The 15,000-nt window shown below is 40.0% G+C and overlaps 3 pseudogenes; 2 read left to right on the top strand and 1 right to left on the bottom strand.

Annotated features, from left to right (window-relative positions):
* LOC133905974 (DNA-directed RNA polymerase subunit beta''-like) overlaps nucleotides 1-1,782 on the top strand; it is a 2,910-nt pseudogene extending 1,128 nt beyond the window's left edge.
* Nucleotides 1,783-2,612: 830 nt separating this feature from the next.
* LOC133905973 (ATP synthase subunit a, chloroplastic-like) lies at nucleotides 2,613-3,272 on the top strand (annotated as a pseudogene).
* A 1,395-nt stretch (nucleotides 3,273-4,667) lies between these two features.
* LOC133906372 (photosystem II protein D1-like) lies at nucleotides 4,668-5,904 on the bottom strand (annotated as a pseudogene).
* Between the last annotated feature and the right edge of the window lie 9,096 nt (nucleotides 5,905-15,000).

Genomic DNA, 15,000 nt, shown 5'->3' with positions numbered 1-15,000 from the left:
TTTGTATACACAAAGAAGGTATGATAGGACAAGTGCAGGACCGATTCCCAATAATGGGTTAGATCGCAACAATACCAATTCTTTTATTCCAAGGCGAAGATTCAATCACTTAGCCAACATCAAGAAGCTATTGGCACCTTGTTGAATCGAAATAAAGAATACCCATCTTTGATGATTTTGTCGGCATCCAACTGTTCTCGAATTGGTTTATTCAAGAATTCCAAATATCCCAATGCGGTAAAAGAATCGAATCCTAGAATTCCTATTTGAGATATTTTTGGGCTCTTAGGCGCTATTGTACCTAGTATATCGAATTTTTCTTCATCTTACTATTTATTAATGCATAATCAGATTTTGTTAAAAAAATACTTGTTCTTTGACAATTTGAAACAAACCTTCCAAGTACTTCACGGACTTAAATACTCCTTAATAGATGAAAATAAAAGGATTTCAAATTTTGACAGTAACATCATGTTGGATCCATTCCATTTGAATTGGCACTTTCTCCATCATGACTCGTGGGAGAAGACATCGGCAATAATTCACCTTGGACAATTTATTTGCGAAAATGTATGTCTATTTAAATCGCATATAAAAAAATCAGGTCAAATTTTCATTGTTAATATGGACTCCTTTGTTATAAGAGCAGCAAAGCCTTCTTTGGCCACTATAGGAGCAACTGTTCATGGTCATTATGGAAAAATCCTTTACAAAGGAGATAGGTTAGTTACTTTTATATATGAAAAATCGAGATCTAGTGATATAACGCAAGGTCTTCCAAAAGTAGAACAAATCTTCGAAGCGCGTTCAATTGATTCAGTATCGCCGAATCTCGAAAGGAGAATTGAGGATTGGAATGAGCGTATACCAAGAATTCTTGGGGTTCCCTGGGGATTCTTGATTGGAGCTGAGCTAACCATAGCCCAAAGTCGTATCTCTTTGGTTAATAAGATCCAAAAGGTTTATAGATCCCAAGGGGTACAGATCCATAATAGACATATAGAGATTATTATACGCCAAGTAACATCAAAAGTATGGGTTTCCGAAGATGGAATGTCTAATATTTTTTTACGTGGGGAATTAATAGGACTATTGCGAGCGGAACGAGCAGGGCGGGCTTTGGATGAATCGATCTATTATCGGGCAATCTTATTGGGATAACATGGGCTTCCCTGAATACCCAAAGTTTCATATCTGAAGCAAGTTTTCAAGAAACTGCTCGAGTTTTAGCAAAAGCTGCTCTACGAGGTCGTATTAATTGGTTAAAAGGCCTGAAAGAAAACGTAGTTCTGAGGGGGATTATACCTGTTGGTACCGGATTCCAAAAATTTGTGCATCGTTCCCCACAAGACAAAAACCTTATTTTGAAATTCAAAAAAAAAATCTATTCGTGTCGGAAATTAGAGATATTTTGTTTCTCCATACAGAATTAGATTCTTCTGATTCTGACGTAACAAACAATTTCTATGAGACATCAGAACCCCCATTTACCCCCATTTATACGATTTAAGGATACATAAAGCATATATTTTTTACTTTAATTTATTTTAAACTAGACTTTTGACCTTAGAATGCTAACAGGTCTTATTTTAGATTTTGTATTTTAATCTTTTAACTTTTATTTTAATAAGTAAAAGAAGTCAGTGTAGAAGGTTCCATTGGAACAATTATTATTTATTTCAAGCTATTTCGGCTCTTTCTTAATCTTCAAAAAGAAATCAATTCTGTAATGGTAAGATGAAAAAAAGTAAAAAAAAGGAAGTGTGGAAAAAATGACAAGAAGATATTGGAATATCAATTTGAAAGAGATGATAGAAGCGGGAGTTCATTTTGGTCATGGTATTAAGAAATGGAATCCTGAAATGGCCCCTTACATCTCGGCAAAGCGTAAAGGTACTCATATTACAAATCTCGCTAGAACGGCTCGCTTTTTATCAGAAGCTTGTGATTTAGTTTTTGATGCAGCAAGTCAGGGAAAAAGCTTCTTAATTGTTGGTACCAAAAAAAGAGCAGCAGATTTAGTAGCATCAGCTGCAATAAGGTCTCGTTGTCATTATGTTAATAAAAAGTGGTTCAGTGGTATGTTAACGAATTGGTCGATTACCAAAACTAGACTTTCTCAATTTAGAGACTTAAGAGCAGAAGAAAAGATGGAAAAATTCCACTATCTCCCAAAAAGAGATGTGGGAGAAAATTATCTACCTTGCAAAGATATCTTAGCGGGATCAAATATATGACGAGGTTGCCTAACATTGTGATCGTCCTTGATCAGCAAAAACAGTATATAGCTCTTCGGGAATGTGCCATTTTGGGGATTCCTTCTATTTCTTTAGTCGATACAAATTGTGACCCGGATCTCGCGAATATATTGATTCCTGCCAATGATGACACTATGACTTCAATTCGATTGATTCTTAACAAATTAGTATTTGCAATTTGTCAGGGCCGTTCTCTCTATATAAGAAATTATTGATTAAGATTAAGAAGAATAGTTAATTCTTGAGCAACTGCGTGGATTTATGGGATCAGTTACTATTCTTTTTTGTTTTGCATAGATAAAAGAAGGGGAATATTGATATATATTAGATGGTATTGATATATATTATGATCTGATGTGATTTCTTGGTATCCTAAATATAAGATTAATACTTCAAGCTGCTGAGTTGAGAAAGAGATGGTTGAATCAACAGAATTCCTTTTTTGAAGTTCAATTTTTATCAGAGGAGAATATGAATATTACACCATGTTCCATTAAAACACTCAAGGGGTTATACGATATATTGGGTGTAGAAGTAGGCCAACACTTCTATTGGCAAATAGGAGGTTTCCAAATTCATGCCCAAGTACTCATCACTTCTTGGGTTGTAATTACTATCTTGCTAGGTTCAGTTATCATAGCTGTTCGAAATCCACAAACCATCCCGACCGATGGTCAGAATTTCTTCGAATATGTCCATGAGTTTATTCGAGACTTGAGCAAAACTCAGATTGGAGAAGAATATGGTCCCTGGGTTCCCTTTATTGGGACTATGTTCCTTTTTATTTTTGTTTCGAATTGGTCGGGTGCTCTTTTACCTTGGAAAATTATAGAGGAACCACACCAATCCATCCCGAATAAGTTAATCATTCAGATCCAATCGTTTGTATGGAGAAGAAAAAATTGTTTGAAGCATGCACAGAACCGGAAGCGCCCCTTGTTTCAAAGAGAGGAGGACGGGTTATTCACATTTAATTTGATGGTCAGAGGCAAATTGAAAGCTAAGCAATGGTAATTAAGACCCCCCCCCGGGTGAAAATAGGGATGTCTCCTACGTTACCCATAATATGTGGAAGTATCAATGTAATTTCATAGAGTCATTCGATCTGAATGCTACATGAAGAACATAAGCCAGATGACGGAACGCGGAGACCTAGGATGTAGAAGATCATAACATGAGCGATTCGGCAGATTTGGATTCCTTTTCTATATCCACTCATGTGGTACTTCATCATACGATTCATATAAGATCCATCTGTCTAGAGATCGTCATATACATCTAGAAAGCCGTATGCTTTGGAAGAAGCTTGTACAGTCTGGGAAGGGGTTTTTTGAGAAAAAAGAAGAATCTACTTCAACTGATATGCCCTTAGGCACGGCCATACATAACATAGAAATCACATGTGGAAGGGGTAGGCAATTAGCTAGAGCAGCAGGTGTTGTAGCGAAACTGATAGCAAAAGAGGGTAAATCAACCACTTTAAGATTACCATCTGGGGAGGTCCGTTTGGTATCCCAAAACTGCTTAGCAACAGTCGGATAAGTGGGTAATGTTGGGGTGAACCAAAAAAGTTTGGGTAGAGCCGGATCTAAGTGTTGGCTAGGTAAATGCCCCGTAGTAAGAGGGGTAGTTATGAACCCTGTGGATCACCCCCATGGGGGCGGTGAAGGGAAAGCCCCCATTGGTAGAAAAAAACCCACAACCCCTTGGGGTTATCCTGTGCTTGGAAGAAGAACTAGGAAAAGGAAAAAATATAGTGATAGTTTTATTCTTCGTCGCCGTAAGTAAATATGTAACTAGGAATATGGAAAATTGCATTATTGGAATTTGCAATAATGCGATGGTTGAACGACGGGAATTGAACCCGCGCATGGTGGATTCACAATCCACTGCCTTGATCCACTTGGCTACATCCGCCCCTTATCCAGCTAAAGGATTTTTATTTTTTCCATTCATCATTATTCTATTTATTTTGACCTCCATACCTCGATCGAGATAGTGGACATAGGATCCAACTCTTTAAAATGAAAAAAAGGAGTAATCAGCTGTGACACGAAAAAAAAACGAATCCTTTTGTAGCTTGTCATTTATTGGCAAAAATAGAAAAGGTCAATATGAAGGAGGAGAAAGAAACAATAGTAACGTGGTCCCGGGCATCTAGCATTCTACCCGCAATGGTTGGCCATACAATCGCGATTCATAATGGAAAGGAACATATACCTATTTACATAACAAATCCTATGGTAGGTCGCAAATTGGGGGAATTCGTGCCTACTCGTTATATCACGAGTTATGAAAGTGCAAGAAAGGATACTAAATCTCATCGTTAACTGAATTCAGAATAGAAAGATTCAGAATAAACAAAGAAATACCCAATATCTTGTTGGAACAAGATATTGGGTATTTCTAGCTTTCCTTCCTTTAAAAATTCCTATATGTTAGGAGAAAAACCTTATCCATTAAGAGATGGGACTTGAAGAGCAGCTAGGTCTAGAGGGAAGTTGTGAGCATTACGTTCGTGCATTACTTCCATACCAAGATTAGCACGGTTGATGATATCAGCCCAAGTATTAATAACGCGACCTTGGCTATCAACTACATATTAGTTGAAATTGAAACCATTTAGGTTGAATGCCATAGTGCTAATACCTAAAGCAGTGAACCAGATCCCTACTACAGGCCAAGCAGCCAAGAAGAAGTGTAAAGAACGAGAGTTGTTGAAACTAGCATATTGGAAGATTAATCGACCAAAATAACCATGAGCAGCCACAATATTATAAGTCTCTTCCTCTTGACCAAAGTTGTAACCCTCATTAGCAGATTCATTTTCAGTAGTTTCCCTGATCAAACTAGAGGTTACCAAGGAACCATGCATAGCACTGAATAGGGAACCGCTGAATACACCAGCTACACCTAACATGTGGAATGGATGCATAAGGATGTTGTGCTCCGCCAGGAATACAATCATAAAGTTGAAAGTACTAGATATTCCTAAAGGCATACCATTAGAGAAACTTCCTTGACCAATAGGGTAAATCAAGAAAACAGCAGTAGCAGCTACAACAGGAGCTGAATATGCAACAGCAATCCAAGGACGCATACCTAGACGGAAACTAAGTTCCCACTCACGACCCATATAACAAGCTACACCAAGTAAGAAGTGTAGAACAATTAGCTCATAAGGACCACCATTGTATAACTATTCATCAACAGATGCAGCTTCCCAAATTGGGTAAAAATGCAATCCGATCATCGCAGAAGTAGGAATAATGGCACCAGAGATAATATTGTTTCCATAAAGTAAAGAACCAGAAATAGGCTCACAAATACCATCAATATCTACTGGAGGGGCAGCGATGAAGGCGATAATAAATACGGAAGTTGCAGTCAATAAGGTAGGGATCATCAAAACACCGAACCATCCGATGTAAAGACAGTTCTCGATGCTAGTTATCCAGTTACAGAAGCGACCCCACAGGCTTGTACTTTCGCGTCTCTCTAAAATTGCAGTCATGGTAAGATATTGGTTTATTCAAATTGCAAGGACTCCCAAGCACACGTATTAACTAGAAATAAAATAGATAATAGAAGGCTTGTTATTTAACAGTATAACATAGCCTATATACCAATGTCAACCAAGCCAGCCCCAACAAGTGGATTTCCATATAACAAAATTCACCAAACCAAAATATTTTGTAAATGAAGTGAGTGAAAATTCAAATCTTAGAATGCTCTTTTCTATTTTCCATATGGGTTGCTCGGGACTCAAACCCGGAACTAGTCGGATGGAGTAGATAATTCTTCCTTATTACAATAGAAAAAAAATCCCTCCCCAAATCGTGCTTGCATTTTTCATTGCACACGACTTTCTACCCTTTCTAGAGCTTCAATATATAATGACGGAGGCCAACTTTGGTTGGTTAATCCAATCAGTTCATCGATGGTCAGCAAGTATGATGGTTCTAATGATGATCCTGCACATATTTCGTGTGTATCTCACAGGTGGATTTAAAAAACCTCGTGAATTAACTTGGGTCATAGGTGTGGTTTTGGCTGTATTGACTGCATCATTTCGTGTAACTGGTTATTCTTTGCCTTGGGATCAAATTGGTTATTGGGCAGTCAAAATTGTGACAGGTGTACCTGAAGCAATTCCGGTAATAGGATCCCCTATAGTGGAGTTATTACGTGGAAGTGCTAGTGTGGGCCAATCCACTTTGACTCGTTTTTATAGTGTACATACCTTTGTACTGCCTCTGCTTACTGCCGTATTTATGTTAATGCACTTTCCAATGATACGTAAGCAAGGTATTTCGGGTCCTTTATAGGGAAAGCATATCATAGAGAATTCTAATTTTCATATATCATATCAGGTAGGTTGTGGTATTTCATTGCTACAAACATGGGTTATTGTAAAATAAGACATGTCATCTGGATACTTCTCTTCAACTCCGAAGTATTTTGATACAAATAGTTGAAGTGAATTTTACGAAAGAAAATAAGGCGGATTATGGGAGTGTGTGACTTGAATTATTGATTTGGCCATGCAGATAGAGAATTGGATCTGCCACATTCGAATTTACGATAAAAGGTGTCTCTGCATCCAATCAACACGTAAGTCCCTTATCTAGGAAGGATAGGCTAGTTCACTCGAGGAGAATATTTTCTCTGATCATACCCCAACCATGTCATCCATGAACAGGCTCCGTAAGATCCTGTATAGTATAAATGGAATAAGTCATGTGATATGATCCAATTCTATATTTATTACACTTACTTTTTATTATAGTATGGAAATGCATTCATTTTCTTTGCATCGATTTCGATCCGCAATACTATCGGAGTAAAAGAAGGGATCTAAGGAAGAAGGTAGGCTAAACTTTTTGATTTTTTATTAGTAACAAGTAAATACTTTGTTTGGACGTAACAAACTTGCGATATTGAGGGGATAAACACCAACTAATCAAGAGACAATCCACAAAGCAATTGATCATGATCAAATTTGTAAGCCCACTTGGATATTGAGCATTTACGCATAAGAATAGGATTCTTTTCAATGAGTAGTTATAGGCGCAACTTCGGAAAAGATAATCTGATAAAGCTTTTCTTACCTTGAGTCATTGAGTCATTATATAACCTATTCTATTGTGGATCCTCCATGGTCTTATTTCTTTCATTCTTTCTCGAGCCGGATGATGAAAAATTCTCATGTCCGGTTCCTTTAGGGGATGGATCCTAAAGAATTCACCTATCCCAATAGCAAAGAAACCTGACTTAAATGATCCTGTATTAAGAGAAAAATTAGCTAAAGGGATGGGACATAATTATTACGGGGAACCCATGTGGCCCAACGATCTTTTATACATTTTTCCAGTAGTAATTCTAGGTACTATTGCATGTAATGTAGGTTTAGCGGTTCTCGAGCCATCAATGATTGGTGAACCGGCGGATCCGTTTGCAACTCCTCTGGAAATATTGCCCGAGTGGTACTTCTTTCCCGTATTTCAAATACTCCGTACAGTACCCAATAAGTTATTGGGCGTTCTCTTAATGGTTTCTGTGCCAACGGGCTTATTGACAGTACCCTTTCTAGAGTTTAATCAAACTTGTTTGCGGACGAAAATCAAATGTCTGACTCAGTTTGTTCAAAATGCACTAGATTGTCCCAGTGGATATAGCAATAAATAAATCAGCAAAATTCTTTTAGTTTAGATAGAAGAAATGTTTCTTCTATCTAAAATAAAAGAATGTACCCTTCTGTCCAAATCCAATTTGCATCGATAAAATAAATCCAAATTCCAGATTCCAGTAGTACATGAATAATTGCAAATTTTTGTGTGTACGAGATTCAAATAACTTCAAAATAACTGACATAATTTTTAATTTTTCCTGATCAGAAAAATACATGAAAAAGAAAGGAGGTTGAATTTTTTTTTGATTTATGGTTAAAGAAGAAAAACAAGAAAACAGAGGTTCTGTTGAATTTCAAGTATTCAGTTTCACCAATAAGATACGGAGACTTGCTTCACATTTGGAATTACACAAAAAAGATTTTTCATCGGAAAGAGGTCTACGAAGACTTTTGGGAAAACGTCAACGTTTGCTGGCTTATTTGGCAAAGAAAAATAGAGTACGTTATAAGAAATTAATCAGTCAGTTGGATATTCGGGATAAGTAATATAATTGTTCGATTTTTTTAATTTTATTAGTAGTCTTATAGTAGTCTTAGATTTTGCCTTTTGATGAGCCTCGTTTTGAGGAATTCATGGAATAATCTATTTTCATGGAATAATGAATTAAGGAAGAAAGGATATGAGTCTACCGCTTACAAGAAAGGATATCATGATAGTCAATATGGGCCCTCACCACCCATCAATGCATGGTGTTCTTCGACTTATCGTTACTCTCGATGGTGAAGATGTTATTGATTGTGAACCCATATTAGGCTATTTACACAGAGGAATGGAAAAAATCGCAGAAAACAGAACTATTATACAATACTTGCCTTATGTAACACGGTGGGATTATTTAGCTACTATGTTTACAAAAGCAATAACGGTAAATGCACCTGAATTCTTGGAGAATATTCAAATACCCCAAAGAGCCAGCTATATTAGGGTAATTATGTTAGAATTGAGTCGTATAGCTTCTCACTTGTGATGAGGACATCGACACCTATATATCAGCCCAGACGCCATCCACTCCAGCCCAGGTGCCATCTCCATCAGCCCAAGTCCCCACGCCATCTCCATCAATCCAGGCGCCACCAGCTAGGCCAATGACTCGGGCCCGTGCACGAGAATTAAAGATTGTTTTGGTGCTGAAGAATGAAGACCCAGAAGCTCAGTTTGACCAACAGAAGGCCTAAAGACTGATGTGGACCAACTTGGGCCAATCTGGCCAAGGCGGCCCAAAGGAGGGCGCCCCTAGGGGTGCGTGCCTCTCCCTCTCCTAGCCGGCCCTAGGGGCTGCGCCCCCTCTTTTCCACCCTATAAAACCAGGGGCTGCGCCCCCTATTTTACTTGAGTTTTGTTTAATTGATAGCCTAGCTACAATCCGTCCTTCGACGTGAATTCAGAACTCCACCTTCATGCAATACATCAGATTGCTCGCCTCTAATTCTTGCTCGTTCTTCGATTGCTTGCAAGAATTGATCCTCGTGATCAGGTTGATCTTGTTTACCGCAAGGTTAATATCCATCGGAAGTTGGTTCAGCGATTGCATTGGCGCTTCGGGCTTGCTCGTCGTAGTCGGATCGTGAGGGTCGACGTCCACTAATCGAAATTATCATCACTCGCCGAAAGATCGGGCACTCTACACCTATCAAGTGGTATCAGATTCCAGGTTTTCTCGGTGAGTTTATCGTGTGTTTTTCGTTCATCCTAGTCCACGTAAACCAAAAAAAAAAAATTTAGGTTAGATCTTTGTCCCAGCACCCTTTGCGCCTTGCACTTTCTTTCAATAATCTGCATTGTTGAGTTTTTTTGTGCTTACGCGTTCAATTGTTGCTGGTTACTCGTGTCTTTCTCTCCATCTGTTCTAGCCGCCCCAATCTTCCCTGCCGTGTGCGCCACGGTCTCTTGACGCGCGCAAGAGTCCAGCTCGTTTTGGCTACCGCGCGCGAGAGTCCTGTTCGGTTCCGTTTGCCGCGCCACGCGATCCGGCCGTTTCCTACCCGGTCGCGCCGCGTCCTTTGCTCGTCCAGATCCGCCGTGACAAGCACAAACCAGCTCAAATTACCGTTTTACCCCTGCCTCTACAAAAAAAAAAGTGTGTGTCATCAATTGCTCTTTTGAGGTCTCTTTGTTCATATATTCAGATTTTACGTTCCCCTGAAGAAGAAAAAAAAAGAAAGAAAAAAAAAAGAAAAAAAAGAAAAAGGGGTTGTTTATCTTGACCGATTACCACTCCGTTTTGCTCGTTGGTTTGTTGGAAAGATCGCACTCGCCTTGGTTTCAGGCGCGTCTGGCAATCGGCCATCAGTTTTCCACCGGCGGTTCCTACACCTTTTACTAGCCTTTCGCACTTGTGCCGGCAGCATCTGTTCGTGTTTAGCACTATTATTCAACTTTGCAGTTATTGTTTGAATTGTGCTAACCCTTGGATTGAGTGCAGCCTCCTAGCTCCACAAATTTTCTACTACGAGCAGGTTTTTGTTTCACCACGCAATCGCTCCTCCAATCTTCCACCGGTTTTACCTGTGGTTGCAGTTCACGCTTGCGTGCTTGATAAGAACGGGTAAGAGTTGATAACAGCTTTCTGATTGAGCTTTTTCATCCATTACTCACCTCTCGTCGTAGGATCTTTTTTTTGTGGTTGTTTTTGTTGGTGTTTCGATGACAGAAAAAGGCTCGCAGTCGGAGGAGCTCTCCCTCCAGGATGTCCAGGCGCAGGTTGATGGGCTCAAAAACGACATGAAGACGATGCACGAGAGATTTGATTCTACGATCACTTCGTCGAATGCGCGTTTTGATCAGCTCGACCTCGCAGATACAGCTGCCCACACCACGCTCGAGTCGATCACGACTCGTCTTGAGGCCATGACGACACAGCTTCGGACCATGTCGACACAGCTCACGGAGTTGCAAAATGCACGTGACTACGGCGCCGACACCGAGCTAGATGAAGACAATCGTCGTGGTCGTGCTCGTAGGGTACGTGTTCCTATTAATGATTCTTTTGCCAAAATAAAATTTAAGATTCCTACTTTTACTGGCAAATATGATCCGGCTGCTTATCTTGATTGGGAATTAGAAGTTGAACAAAAATTTGCCTGCCATGATATTCCTGCTAATTTACAAGTTAAGGCTGCTATTAGTGAATTTACTGAATTTGCTTTAATTTGGTGGCGTGAGTATAGACAAAAATATCCTGATAATATTCCAGCCACTTGGACGGCATTAAAAGCTGCTATGCGTCATCGTTTTGTGCCGTCATATTTTGCTAGAGATTTGCTTAATCAAATGCAGCGTTTTCAACAAGGTTCGCTTTCCGTAGAGGATTATTATCAAGCTTTGCAAAAGGGTATGATTCGCTGTGGTTTAGTTGAACAGGATGATGCTGCTATGGCTCGTTTTAGAGGTGGTTTAAACCGTGAAATTCAGGACATTCTTGATTATAAGGATTATGATGACATGACCACCTTATTTGAATATGCTTGTAAAGCTGAACGCGAAGTGCAGGGACGGCGATCTTCGACACGCACTAATCATTTTGCAGGTTCGAGCAAGGCTCCTACACCAGCCCCACGGTCGACGCCCCCTACTTCCTCTTCCACCCCGCGCGAGTCGACCTCTTCATCGACCGCACCTTCGCGCGACTCGTCGGCCAAGCCGACCGCGCCTCCGGCCAAGCCCGCGCCGTCATCTGGACGTGCTCGCGATATTCAGTGTCATCGTTGCAAAGGGTTTGGTCATGTAATTCGAGATTGCCCCAACAAACGGACCATGCTGATTCGTGACGACGGTGAGTATTCTTCCGCTAGTGATTCTGAGGATGTTCAACATTCTATGCTTGCTACTGACCATGCAGATAATACGGAGCTTCATGTCGACTCTAGTGCCGCCGACAGGTATGCAAATCTTGTTGTGCAGCGTGTTCTTAGTACACAGGTCGTTCAGGACGAAAAGAATCAGCGCCACAACATTTTTCATATCAAAGGCGTCGTGCAAGAACGAGCGGTCCGTATAATCATCGATGGTGGCAGTTGCAACAATTTGGCTAGTACGACCTTGGTGGAGCAGTTGTCATTGCCAACAAGGAAGCATCCACATCCTTATCATGTTCAGTGGCTTAATGATGGCGGCAAAATAAAGGTAACGCGCTCGGTACGTGTTCCTTTTTCTCTTGGCGCCTATTCTGATTTTGTGGATTGTGATGTTGTTCCAATGGAAGCATGTTCTTTGTTGCTTGGCCGTCCTTGGCAATATGATGTTGATAGTGTTCATCATGGTCGTTCCAATTATTATTCCTTCATGTTTAAGGGTCAGAAAATTGTTATTCATCCTATGACACCTGAACAAGTTCTAAAAGATGATATTGCTAGAGCGGCAAAAGCTGCAAAATTGATTAAATCACCTCCTGTTGCACCTGTTCAACCTGAGATTAAATTGCATAACCCTATCTTGCTTGCTACACGTGCTGATTTTGATGAATTACATGATGCTAATTTGCCTTGTTATGCGCTCGTTTGCTCTCGTATGCTTGTTTCACTAGATGAGGCGCCTACATTGCATATTCCTCCTGCTGTTGCTAACCTTTTGCAGGAATATAAAGATGTCTTTCCCGCTGAATTGCCACCGGGTCTTCCTCCTATTCGTGGCATAGAACATCAAATTGATTTAATTCCAGGCGCACAGCTTCCTAATCGCGCTCCGTACCGCACAAATCCTGAAGAGACGAAAGAAATTCAGCGTCAAGTCCAAGCGTTGCTTGACAAAGGTTACATTCGTGAGTCTCTTAGTCCTTGTTCGGTTCCTGTTTTGCTTGTTCCTAAGAAAGATGGTTCATGGCGTATGTGTGTCGATTGTCGTGCAATTAACAATATTACAATTCGTTATCGATATCCTATACCACGCCTTGATGATATGCTTGATGAACTTAGTGGTGCCACAATTTTCTCTAAGGTTGATTTGCGTAGTGGTTACCATCAGATTAGAATGAAACTAGGAGATGAATGGAAAACGGCATTTAAAACAAAATTTGGCTTGTATGAATGGTTGGTTATGCCGTTTGGTTTGTCTAATGCTCCTAGCACTTTTATGCGCTTAATGAATGAAGTTCTTAGGCCTTTCATTGGAATATTTGTTGTTGTTTATTTTGATGATATTCTTATATACAGCAAATCCATGAATGAGCATTTAGATCATTTGCGTGCTGTTTTTGATGCTTTGCGTGCTACTCACTTGTTTGGTAACATGGAAAAATGCACTTTTTGCACGCAACGTGTTTCGTTTCTTGGCTATGTTGTCACTTCACAGGGAATTGAGGTAGATGGCAGCAAGGTGGACGCCATTCAAAGTTGGCCTCAACCGACGACGGTTACACAGGTTCGCAGTTTTCTTGGTCTTGCAGGTTTCTATCGCCGTTTTGTGAAAGATTTTAGCACCATCGCTGCACCGTTGCACGAATTGACCAAGAAGGGTGCGCCATTTGAGTGGGGCGCACCACAGGATGAAGCCTTCAACACTTTAAAGGAACGGTTAACTCATACTCCTCTCTTGCAATTGCCTAATTTTGATAAAGTGTTTGAATTGGAATGTGATGCTAGTGGAATTGGGTTAGGTGCTGTTTTATTACAAGATCATAAACCCATTGCATATTTTAGTGAGAAGTTAAGTGGTGCTGCTCTTAATTATTCTACTTATGATAAAGAACTTTATGCTTTAGTGCGAACTTTGCAAACATGGCAGCATTATCTATGGCCTCGCGAGTTTATTATTCATTCTGATCATGAAGCTTTGAAACATATTCGAACCCAAACTAATCTGAACCGTCGTCATGCTAAGTGGGTCGAATTCATTGAGTCTTTTCCGTACATCATCAAACATAAAAACGGGAAGGAAAATGTGATTGCTGATGCTTTGTCTCGTCGTTATACGATGCTGTCCCAATTAGACTTTAAAATCTTTGGTTTGCAAGCTTTGAAAGATCAATATGTTAATGATGCTGATTTTCATGACATTGTTTTACACTGTAAAGATGGCAAACCTTGGGGCAAATTTCATATGCAGGATGGGTTCCTGTTTCGTGCTAACAAGCTGTGTATTCCAGCTAGCTCGGTTCGTCTTTTGTTGTTGCAGGAGGCGCATGGAGGTGGTCTGATGGGTCACTTCGGCGTTTTCAAAACACACGAGGTGTTGTCCGACCACTTCTTTTGGCCACGGATGCGCCGTGATGTTGAGCGCCTTGTTGCACGTTGCACTACATGTCAGAAAGCTAAGTCTCGTTTGGGTAATCATGGTTTGTATATGCCCTTGCCTGTTCCCTCTTCACCTTGGCATGATATTTCGATGGATTTTGTTTTGGGATTGCCTCGCACTAAGAAGGGGAGGGACAGTATTTTTGTGGTCGTTGATAGATTCTCTAAAATGGCTCACTTTATACCTTGTCATAAAACTGATGATGCCTCAAATGTTGCTGAATTGTTCCTTAGAGAGATTGTTAGATTGCATGGAATTCCTAAAACAATTGTCTCTGATCGTGATGCTAAATTTCTTAGTCACTTTTGGCGTTCTCTTTGGAATAAATTGGGAACTAAGCTGCTGTTTAGTACTACTTGTCATCCTCAAACTGATGGGCAAACTGAGGTAGTAAATAGAACTTTGTCTGCTATGCTTAGAGCTGTTCTAGATAAAAATTTGAGACGTTGGGAAGATTGTTTACCTCATGTTGAATTTGCTTATAATCGTGCTACACATTCTGCCACTAAGATGTGTCCTTTTGAGGTTGTTTATGGCTATATTCCTAGGGCGCCTATTGATTTGTTTGTTATTGATGTTGAAGATGAACCACATGTTGATGCTCTTGCTCATATTGATCACATGAAACAATTGCATAAAGAAACACAACAAAACATTGCTGTTGCTAATAAAAAGTATCAAGTTGCTGGTAGTAAAGGTCGAAAACATGTTTCTTTTGAACCTGTTGATTTGGTTTGGTTGCATTTGCGTAAAGATAGATTTCCTACTTTGCGTCGTTCGAAATTGATGCCTCGTGCTGCTGGTCCTTTTAAAGTGATAAC

Source organism: Phragmites australis, chromosome 23 (assembly GCF_958298935.1).
Source record: "Phragmites australis chromosome 23, lpPhrAust1.1, whole genome shotgun sequence".
Taxonomy (NCBI): Eukaryota; Viridiplantae; Streptophyta; class Magnoliopsida; order Poales; family Poaceae; genus Phragmites; species Phragmites australis.
Note: the sequence above shows the minus strand (reverse complement) of the source record. Positions and strands in the feature narration are given on the sequence as shown.